Below are 11,325 nucleotides of genomic sequence, written 5' to 3'. Positions count from 1 at the left end.
TTTTACTGAGTACCGTATTGTTGGTTCTCACCCTTGCTTCTACATTTATGTAGGATATGAGCCTGGTACCTCCTGCTCTTAGTACTCCTTTGATCAGGCCGAGCTTCTGGACGCACGAGAGGTAGCAACTTATCTTCTTCAGCAGACTTTCGTCGTCCTTTTACTTTATGTTGTGTTCTACTTGAGGACTGAAACATATAGACTTGTATCTTTTTCATTTATATTAAAATATTGGCTTGTGCATGTGACACCAAGTCTTGGGTAGTTAGAATCTATTTTTTCGCTTATCCTTATGTATATCATATTAGACTTTACATTTCTGCTTATTTTGAATTGTTTAGACATTTAGGCTGACTCATTTTGATGAATTTGGCGAGTTCCATCACACCCGAATTCGGATCGTGACAGCATGTTTCAATTCTTTCTTAATTCCTAGTATTTATGTAGATAAACGAGTTTTGATTGTTAATAATGGAGTTTTTCTAATTATAATTGAAAATCTATTCTAAATATTAGTAGATAATCTTTAAAAACTTATTATAAAATATATCTTTATTTTCATTATCCATTTTTGTATTATCTACATTGAATTTTTTTATAAAGCTATCATTACTTGTTATTTTCACTTGTATAAATAAATATTAGACTTTTGATTATTTTGAATGAGATTTGTTTTCATTCTACTCATTTATATTATTATAGAACATTATCAACTTATATTTTTGTAAAGTCAAAATGGTCTAATGGGACTCAAATTATTAAGCAACCCAAAGGCCACAAGAAATATTTGATATCATTTATTATTTAAGAGACTTAATTGGCATTAAACAATCTTGTATTCCAATGTTGGCATTGAGAATTGAGATAGTAGTTAATTTTGTTCCGGCACCTAAATTCAATTATTAGACACTTCATAGACAAGTCAGTTGAGTTATACTTTTGGTTAAACTTTTTTACAAACGTTTCTTATTTAACACTTATTATTTATAAACTATTGGAGTTATTTTCTACAACAGTTGTAAGTAAATATTTTAAACAACTTTTCCATAATTGTTATAGTCTATATTATATAGTAGTAAGTCTGATCAAGAGTGTGTTTGGGATCGAAAATAGTTCTGAGTGTCGTTTACATCCAAAGTGTAGACTCGGGTGTGACGTTATTAATGATAATTAACAACATATTTCATAGCTGCTTATTTTCTTCCCTTATGTTAGAAAAAATAACATATATCTCAATCTACTTTGGAGATCTTTCTGCATCATGGTATACTATAATATATACCACATAACAAAAGCTATCAAATGAAAAATATTTGATTTCTAACCTTAAATCAATTGAGAGGAGAATATTAATCAGAATTTATTGATGTAATGCATACAAGTGTTGTTGTATGAAATATATTATATTTCAAACCAATACATGAAGCTTTGTTCTCATGAACAATAATTCAGACCAACTATATCAAATATTAATAATGAATATCATATCAATACATTTTGTAGCATCATTGAAATAAATTATGTTTAAAGAAAAATAAAATCAACACCTTAATAATATAAATTTAAACTTATAAATTTGAACTAACTCTGTCGTCGCCAATATATCTCTAAGTGATAACCTAGCATGATTCATTTAGAATTTGAATTTTTCAAACTTCACACTCCAAAAGATTCACATCCTAGTGAGGATGAAGCTCTATTTTCTATGTGGTTCAAATGGTGGCGCATATTGAAACTAGTGTCATATAACCAAGCTCCAAATATGATCACTTCATCTGCATTGAGATACTCAATTGACTCCTACCATCCTTTCTGACTTGTTTCTGCCATTTGGTCATAAAATGTTGTTCAAGCAATCACAATGTCTTTTACGATATCAATTTCTTCAAGCCCGTTTTTAGTTGATTCACTTTATTTTGAGCAATATTCTATCTCGATGAATACTTTGGCTTAGCTGCACATCAGTATTCTAAAAACAAGAAACAATTACATCAACTAAAGGGTGAAAAAATGAGTGTAACTTACCAGTAGGGGAAATCATCATTATTCCAATGTCAACATTGCATTCTGTAATGAATTCGCTAGCTTTTTTGTTCAAATTCTCATGAAGCTCTGAAAATATGACACGCAAGGCATCCTTATTTTATTTTATTTTCATTGGTATCTTTTGATGCCCTTTGGACTTCTTTCTTTTCATGGATAAATTATAAGGAGATTTATTTTATATATGTGTTTACCGTTCTTTAAATACTTGTTTAATATATCATTTGTTGGCTAACCGTGTGATCCTACCAGTACATTATTATCTTTGTGTCCTGATTCTACACTTACTCTATATTTGTCGAGTACATGGTATTATCAAGCGGCTAATGAGAGACCTTGGATAGAAGACCATTAGCTACCAGAGTTCAAGGGTGAGCTAGTGTTTTTAGGATACCGTGGGCTCTCCTTATCTTAGTTCTTTTTTCAGGACTTAAACTTTAGACTTTCTTATTTTATAACTTTATGGGGTTGCATGCCCTTTCCTAGACTTGTTATTTTTGTTAGAGTTTTCACACATCGACTTTCATTTCCTAAGTGTTAAGTTCTGCATGATTGGGTTGTTTAACTAGATTATCTAAGTTTATGGGAACTCAACTTTAATTCTTTATTAAACCAGCTTTCACAATTTTAAAATTGTCTATCTCTTATGAGTACTGTTAGTTTGGGATGAGATAGTGGTTCTTCCACCGTAGGGTTAGTATGGGTACTAATTATAGCAGGTTAGGGTCTTAACACAGTTGGTATCAGAGCTGTAGGTTCGTTTATCTTGTTGTACCAAAAAGAGTCTAGTAGGAACTTGCAGAACAGTACGAAGACTTCTGTACTTTTCTTTGATCGGCTACAGGACTATAGGAAAATTTTCTCTATTTTCTTTAGCCTCATGCTTCTACTTGATTCCTATTGGTATATAACCTCTTTCACTCTATTTTCCGCAGATGGTAAACATACGCTACTAAGATGTCCGCCCGTGGCTCCCATTGAGTCAAAAAAGGAGCCAATTGGGAGAGGATGTGGTCGGGGAAGGGGTAGGAGAAAGGGATAATACATAAGCCGGGGAAGAGCAACACCTACCCAGGGTGAGGCTCTGGTTAAAGAGATAGCAAGAAAGGAGGCCCCTTTCATGCCCCAAGATAAGCTAGAGGAAAATAAAGAGGTTGAGGAGGAAGAGATTGCTGAACGGGTGGAGGATACCCAGGCTAGGTCTACAGGTTATCCCCCTCTTGACCCCATACTAGCATAACATATCATGGATTTCCTAAGTGGGTTGGCTGGCACTAGAGCCATTCCTATCGTGCCTACAACACTAGCTCCGGTTGCTCGCCCATTTGCTCCTGCAGCTCCTCAAGTAGATGAGGTGGTAGGCACTGATGCCTTCTTCAAACCACTCATAGGACCAGTGATGACAGGTACTAAATGCAAAAAACTCATGAAATTTCTAAAGTTTACGCCTTTAGTCTTCCATGGATTGGAGATTGAGGAAGCCTATGAGTTCATTCTTGATTATATTGAGATGTTGCACAAGATGGGGATAGTACACCGGCATAGAGTAGAGTTTCTGACCTTCCAACTGTATGGTGAGGCCAAGAAATAGTGGAGTGCTTATGTGGAGTGTCACTCGCCAGTGTTGCCACCACTTACCTAGGTCCAATTTCATTCCTTATTTCTAGAAATATATGTGCAACGTACCTTAAAAGATCACAAGAAGAATGTGTTCATGACATTAGAGCAGGGAAACATATCAGTGGCTACCTATAAGGCTAAATTTCGTACATTATTTAGGTATGCTACTTAACTGGTAACCATAGAAGAGGAGAGAATTCAGTTAGTTTTGAAGGGGTTGAACCCCGAGTTGCTAGTTTTGTCTATTCATATGGCTTCATCAGGAAAGAGTTTTAATGAAATTACAGATATCGTGAAGAAAGTAAAGGGTGTGCGAAGGTATGGGCAGGACAAAGTTTTGGCTAAGAAGTCAAAAAACATAGGTAAGTTTCACGAATCCTATTCTAGAGGTTCAGGCAGGCCGATAATTGAAAATCGGCTAATTTAGTCAGAATGCCCTCTTTCATCAGTAGTTTTTCAGGTACTCTACAGTAGTCTCTTGCCCAAAAAGACCAATGACCTTTTTTTATGCTAGGTATAGGCCATCTTTGAGAGCGGTTCAACTTTGGAGAGCCGGGGCACATAAGGAGGGAGTATCCCCATCCTTGTGGGACAAATTCAGTACCCAGAAGGGTAGGATAGTGATACCTATGGGCAGAACTAGAAATGGTAGAGGACTTCTAAGGAGCTTCCAAACCTTCAAATATCAACTTAACTCCTCTCCTATTTTGATTGTACCTAGAGGATTGGAAGGGTTCATTGTATATTGTAATGCTTCAAGGTTCGGTTTGGGTTGTGTCTTGATGCAAAACGGCAAGGTTATATTTTATGCTTTTCGACAATTAAAGGTATACGAGCGTAACTATCCTACCGATGATCTTGAGTTACCAGTCGTTGTGTTTGATCTAAATATTTAGTGGCATTACCTATATGGAGTAGATGTAGATGTATTGATCGATCACAAAAGTATCCAATACGTGTTGATCCAAAAGGACCTCAACCTAAGGCAAAGGAGGTGGCTTGAACTTCTCAAGGATTATGACATAATTATGCATTATCATCTGGGTAAGGCTAATGTCATTGCTGATACACTTAGTAGGGTGTCTATGGGGAGTGTGGCGCATGTTAATGAAGGGAAGAGGGAGTTGGTAAGGGATGGTCACCGATTGTTGGCTATATTGGGGATGAAGTTAAATTATTTCAATAATGGTGGCGTGTTTGTGCAAAATGGGTCCGATTCGTATTAGGTGGTGGATGTTAAGTCAAAACAAGACATGGATCCATTATTGGTGGAGTTGAAGAAATTGGTAGAAAAGAAGAAAGTAGAAGTCTTCTCCCGATGGAGAGATGAGGTACTTCATTACCAAGACCAATTATGTGTTCCAGATATGGATGGCCTAAGGAGTTTGATCTTGAAGGAAGCTCATAATTCTTCATATTTCATTCATCCCTATTCGACCAAAATGTATATGTAAGTTGTCAAACATCAAAAAGTTAGAACAATGGAGAAATATCAAGAAAAGGAATAAATTCCAGGACTACGACCCACTCTACGATTCATAAAGGGTCGTACGACCCATTTCTGGATGTCCTTGGACTTGTTTAGGACAAGTCTCCAAAGGAGGTTCTACAACTCAACAAAATAAGTAATAAAAAACACTCATTTTCAAAGATCACAGACCATCAAGTCTGTAGGTTTCAAGACCTGCAGGACGAATGTACATTATGGCTCGTAGAGCTAAAGAGGAGTCATATAAATGACTCATTTGCAAAATCTAGAAATTAATTTTAGGTATTTTTCAAGACTTGTAGGATGAGTCAGTTTGATGACTAGTATAGGATATGACGAGTCGTAAACTTTACTCATAAAGAAACTCCTGAGGCTTGATTTCCAGGTCTTCTCAGGAACATGCAATACAACTCAAGTCTACAAAACGTGGACTTGAGGATGAGTTGTAGAGTCTATTTGTAGGGTCATATTTGAAGTTTTAATGAATGGTATTTGTTTCATTTTACAAGTTCGATTAAATGAACCTAGACATAATTACGGCAAATTTTAACTCTATATCTACCTAATTCTTTAAAATTTCCCTCATTCTAAATCACTCTTCCAATTCTCTTGGGCAAGAACTAAATTCGCCCAAGGGTTCCACTTCAAGCTTCAAGCTAGGATTTCATATTTCATTAAGGTTTCTTCTTCAATTTTGAATAATTTCATTAAAGGTATGTGGAGATTTATCCATGGGTTCCTTTCACCTATGGAGTCCCAAGGTTTTCTCAAGTTTTCTCAAATTTTCAATTGATTGATGAACCCTAGTTTTGATGAATTGCATTAGGCTATTTAAATTTTCTTTTGAATTGTTATAAATGATTATTATAAGCATGTATTTACATGAGTTTCATGATTTTATGTTGAATTATGAATGTCCATGCATAAAGCTATTTCCAAGTTATGATTATGAAGTTAAAGATGATTTTCATGAGTTGATTATGAGTTCAATGATTTTCAAGGAAAGTGTATGATTTAAAGTTGAGAGTATGATTTAGTAATGAAAGATATAATTATGATCAAAGAAAGCATTATGGTGTAATAAGTACAATTCTCATATAATCATGTTTAAAGATGGTGATAAGGACGATTCTCACCGTAGTTACAGATTCCTATGAATCACTATAGTTAATGATACTCCTAATATATTTTGTAAAGATGGGTTGATACGTAGTTACTATCTTTCCTTATTATGTTATGATCATATTTTTATGAGTTTCTGTTAGGATATTGACTAATCACCGAGAGGACTTCTAGGTGGGGTTCGGTCCGGTAACACAGTTAGTGACCCAAGGGAATCCTAGTAGCAATCTAAAGTCCAAAAATATATTGCCCGTATAAGATTGCCTTTATGGCTTAGATAGTGGATCCACATATAGCACAGTTGAATTGAGTTGAGTACCATGATGGAGTATACCCTAGCAAGGTATCCTCCCCCTTCTCCTTGAGGGTTATATCGGATTCCATGATATAGCTCGCATGGTTTTAAAATATCGATTAAAGATTTTATCCCACACAAGTTAAAAGTTAAACTATGAGTTTTACGGTGAAGTTTTATGATATGCATTGACTATGAGCCTTCATATGTTTTCAAATTATTTTAAGCCTTATTCATGTTCATTATGATGGGTCATGCATCTTATGGCATATTGTTCACGTTCCTTTACTTGTTTATGTATATCTCACATACTTAGTACCTTTTCTATACTAACGTATATTTTGCCTATATTGTATCATAATATAAGGACGGACGACACTCATGACCATCCTCTTCATGGCTAGAGTTGCTTTACATATCAAGGAGTTGGTGAATCCTTATTCTATCGAGGACATGACTTTTATTTTCATTGTTTACTTGACTTTTTTTACTTGATTCAGGTGATCTAGGAGCTTGTCCTATGCCCCCATCAAAGACTAGACTAGAGGCATGTTTAGACACTATGTGATATAGTCCGGTTGGACATCTATTGAGATTTCTATCCCTTAGACCCATTCCCTTGAGTTGTTACTTCCACTCACTTTACTATGTTTCTTTACCTTATATATGTGATTTAAGCTAAGATGTATTTTTAGGGGTCCTCGCATCCTAATCATCGTGTCATGGATTGGCCCTAGTTCAGGTCATAAAAAACATGATATTAGAGCACAAGGTTTAGAAGAGTCCTAGGGAGTCTAATATGCCACGTTAAGTAGACTCTTATTCATTCTTATGAAGTGCACCACATCCATGAATAGAAGGCTACAAAATATCTTAGGAAAGTCTCACTTATTTATTATCTATGTCGTGCGTAGAGTGGATACTAAGTCTTTCCCTTCAATGCTTGATCTTTGTGATTTTCAGAATATGCCTCCACAAAGATATCCCTCTAGAAGGAATATGGTCGAGGAGGAGCAGCAAGCTCTGAATGATCCTTTGAATGATCAAGTCTCCAATATCGAGTTCTGAGAGGCCTTTTAAGTACTTTCACAATCCATTATGGCCCAAGTTAACCGTGAAGTTGTTACTTCCATGAAACCAAATATGGATACGGTAGCAACAAGAGTTTGTGATTTCATGAGAAAGAATCCTTCGGATTTTAGGTGTTCTAAGGTGGAAGAGGATCCACAAGAGTTTATTTATATTATTCATAAGATTGTGCAGATTATGGGGTTTATCCTGGTTGAGAGTGCGGAGTTGGCTACATATCAATTGAAGGGAGTTGCTCAAATTTTGTTTGATCAATGCAAAAGTGAAAGGCCTAGAGAAGCGGATCTAGTTACTTAGGAATAGTTTAAAGGAATGTTTCTTGAACGCTTATTTCGGAGTTGAGGGAGGCCAAGATACAAGAGTTCATCAACCTTAATAAAGGTGGAATGTGTGAAGGAGTATGCCCTCAAGTCTGGATAATTATAAAAATATATTCCATTCATGGTTGCCGACTCAAGTGCTTGTATGGGAAAATTTATGTCGAGTGTGTTGGATATGGTCTCAAAGGAGTGCAAGACAACTATGTTGATTTAGGAGATGGACATCTCTAGACTTATGACCTATGTGGAGGAAATAGAGAGTGAGAAGCTAAAGAAAAAAACTAGGGAGTCCAAGTGGCCAAGGACTGATGGTGGTGATTTCTCTAATGCTAAATCTGGAGGTGGTGGATGTCCTCATTTTGGACACAGATATTCCAGCCAAGGATACTCAAATGCTATTACTACAATCTTTAACAAGGATAGGGTGTCTAAGCCTAAGCCTCAAGGAGGTGCTCTTATTGGCCAAGTTACTCCCACATGCAAGAAGTGTGGCAAGAACCACAAGGTGAGTGTTTGGTGGGTTTGAATGTATGCTACTGATGTGGTAATCCGGGTCATCATGCTAAGGAATGCAAGGTTAAAGATAGTCGTCCTCAAGGCCTAGTTTCTCAAGGTGCTCAAGTGCAACCAAAGGGTGGTCAAAGCAATAATTAGATTTATGCTCTTCATGGTAGGCAAGACGTGGAGGAGACTCCCGATGTTGTTACCAGTATGTTACAGGTCTTTCACTATGATGTTTATGCCTTACTTGATCCGGGTGTAAATTTGTCTTTTATTTTCTCTTTTTGGCCATGAGATTTGATGTTAGTCCTGAAATGTTGTTAGAACCTTTTTTCATTTATACTTCTGTTGGTGAGTTAGTTGTGGCTAAAAGAGTCTATAGAAGTTTTCCAATTTTGGTTTTCCATAAAGATACTCTATGTGATCTAGTTGAGCTTGAGATGATCGATTTTGATGTTGTCCTTGGTATGAATTGGCTACATACATGTTATGCTTCTATTGATTGTAGAACCTGAGTGGTTAAGTTCTAATTTTCAAATAACCCGGTCCTATAATGGAAGGGTAGTATTTTTGTGTTCAAAGGTCAATTCATTTCATGCTTTAAAGCTCGAAAAATGATTTCCAATGGTTGTATCTACCATCTTGTGAGGTTATGGATGAAAATTCTGAAACCCCTACTCTAGAGTCTATCTCTATTGTAAACGAGTTTCCGAATGTTTTTTTTGATGATCTACCTGGTGTTTCTTCTGAAAGCGATATTGATTTTGGTATAAACCTTTTTTTGGGTACTCAACCCATTTCTATCCCTCCTTACCAAATGGCTTCAGTGGAGTTAAAGGATAAATTGAAAGACTTGATAAACAAAGGTTTCATTAGACCAAGTATATCCCCGTGGGGTGGTTGATGTGTCTTTAAAAGATGACATTTATGACACCCAAAACATAGAATTATTGTAAGCTCTCAATCACATTTTGTTAGTTTGATATGTGTTTTTATTTAGTTTTTAGAGAAATTGAAGTGTCCTTGAGTTGATGATCATTGGTTTGTTTTATATGGAAATTTGATTGCATTTGGACTAAGGTGGAATGATGGTGTTGAGAAGAGAGCACAAGGGAGGAAAAAGTTTACAAGAAGTGCTCAAACACTTGGTTTCAGTGGGGTTTTGGGATGAATTGAAAGGAGAAATCAAATAACGAACTTCACCGTGCATTAAAATACCTTGGCTTGGATATTTGGGATTAAATCAGCATGTTTGGACCAAGGATGTACACCACGAGATCTTTCAAGAACCATGGTGCACACGACTGACTATAAAAAGGGCCCTATATACATGAAGAAACCATACAAAAAGTAGCCAAGAATTTGACTATAGCACACACCAAGGAAGCACCACCACTGGCCATAGTGGGTGCTGTGCTAGAATGGACAGTCATATTTGGCCAAGAACAACACCAAGAGGCTTACCACTGAAATTGAAAAGCAACACTGGTCGTGAAGATGCCTAGGTAACACATTAAAAGTTTTCGTAGTTCTATTAGGATTTGTTTTCCTACTTAGTTTAGGATTAGGTTTCAACTTCTATAAACACACCATTTTTTTCTTGGTTTAGGGGGATGATTTTCCTATTGTTTTGGGGCTATATTATATGACTAAAAAATATATTTTTAAGAGCTTTCCATCATCAGAAATGTTGTTGGACAGTAGCACAAGAACACACACGACAACTTGTTTATTGGCTAGTTTGGAAGATTTAAATCAAGTTTTGATCACTTGTTTCTATAGTTTGGTTCTTCTGTTGATTTTCTATATCTTTATAAGTATTGTTTCATGATTTATACACAAATTCTTGTTGCTTTACTTATAATTATGCATAGCTAATCCAACAACTAGGATTGTGGGAACCATGACGACATAACTAGATAGGTAAATGTAGGATTAATATTCATGATTTGTTCTTTATGACTCAGACCTTTAGACTATTATTTCCTTATATTTGATATCGGGTTTGCATCCCCATCTTTAGACTTGTTAGTAGAAGTTTTGGTACAATGACTTTCATATCCTAGGTGTTGAATTTCCACACTATTATTTCTTATTTTGATAACTTACTGAGTTTATGGGAACTCGGCCTTTTAAAACTGGTATTTAAACTTGGTTTTACCTCTTTAAATGTTGTCTCTTGTCATTCTTGTTTAGTTTCGTTGTAAAAATGGTTATCTCACTAGAGGCCTAGAGTCGTTGCTAATCATGGAAGGTCAGGGTCCTGACAAATCACATTTCCTCCATACCTCTTCGACCTACCTCTACCCTTCTATGTTCCATCTTGTCTTCCATAAACCACTTGCACCTCCTCACTTGGGAATTAATGCACCTTCTCTACACATGTCCAAACTATCTCAATATTTCTTTCCTTATCTTGTTTGCCACAGACGTCACTCCTACCTTCTTCTGGATAACCATATTCCTAATTTAATCGTTCTTAGTATATCCACACATCCATATCAATATTTTCCTCTATGCAACATGCATCTTTTGCACATGTAATGTGAAACCCTGAAAGTTTAAAAGATAGAATTTTGAGTTAAAAAGGAAATACAGTGAAAAATTAGATCTAGTGCTAGACAAATTGCACTTGGCGGCTCACCAAATGGGTTGGAATACTCGCCTACTACACCATAAGCTCACTAAGTCGACATAGGAGGAAGGGTTAGTGGTTAGGAAAGTTGGGCGAGAAAAGGATGAGTTGGGAGACCCACCGAACTGGAAAGGAGAATAAGGTCTTCTTATACAAAACTTTACAGAAGTTAGAAAAGGAAGAAAGCTTTGGGTGAGAGGGAGGGCCTGAT

General features: G+C 36.0%; 1 pseudogene; it reads right to left on the bottom strand.

Moving 5' to 3' along the window:
• Positions 1 to 1,656: 1,656 nt before the first annotated feature.
• On the bottom strand, positions 1,657 to 2,197 carry LOC129887378 (uncharacterized; annotated as a pseudogene).
• Positions 2,198 to 11,325: the final 9,128 nt, after the last annotated feature.

The sequence above is a fragment of the Solanum dulcamara genome, chromosome 1, assembly GCF_947179165.1.
Source record: "Solanum dulcamara chromosome 1, daSolDulc1.2, whole genome shotgun sequence".
Classification (NCBI taxonomy): Eukaryota; Viridiplantae; Streptophyta; class Magnoliopsida; order Solanales; family Solanaceae; genus Solanum; species Solanum dulcamara.
Note: the sequence above shows the minus strand (reverse complement) of the source record. Positions and strands in the feature narration are given on the sequence as shown.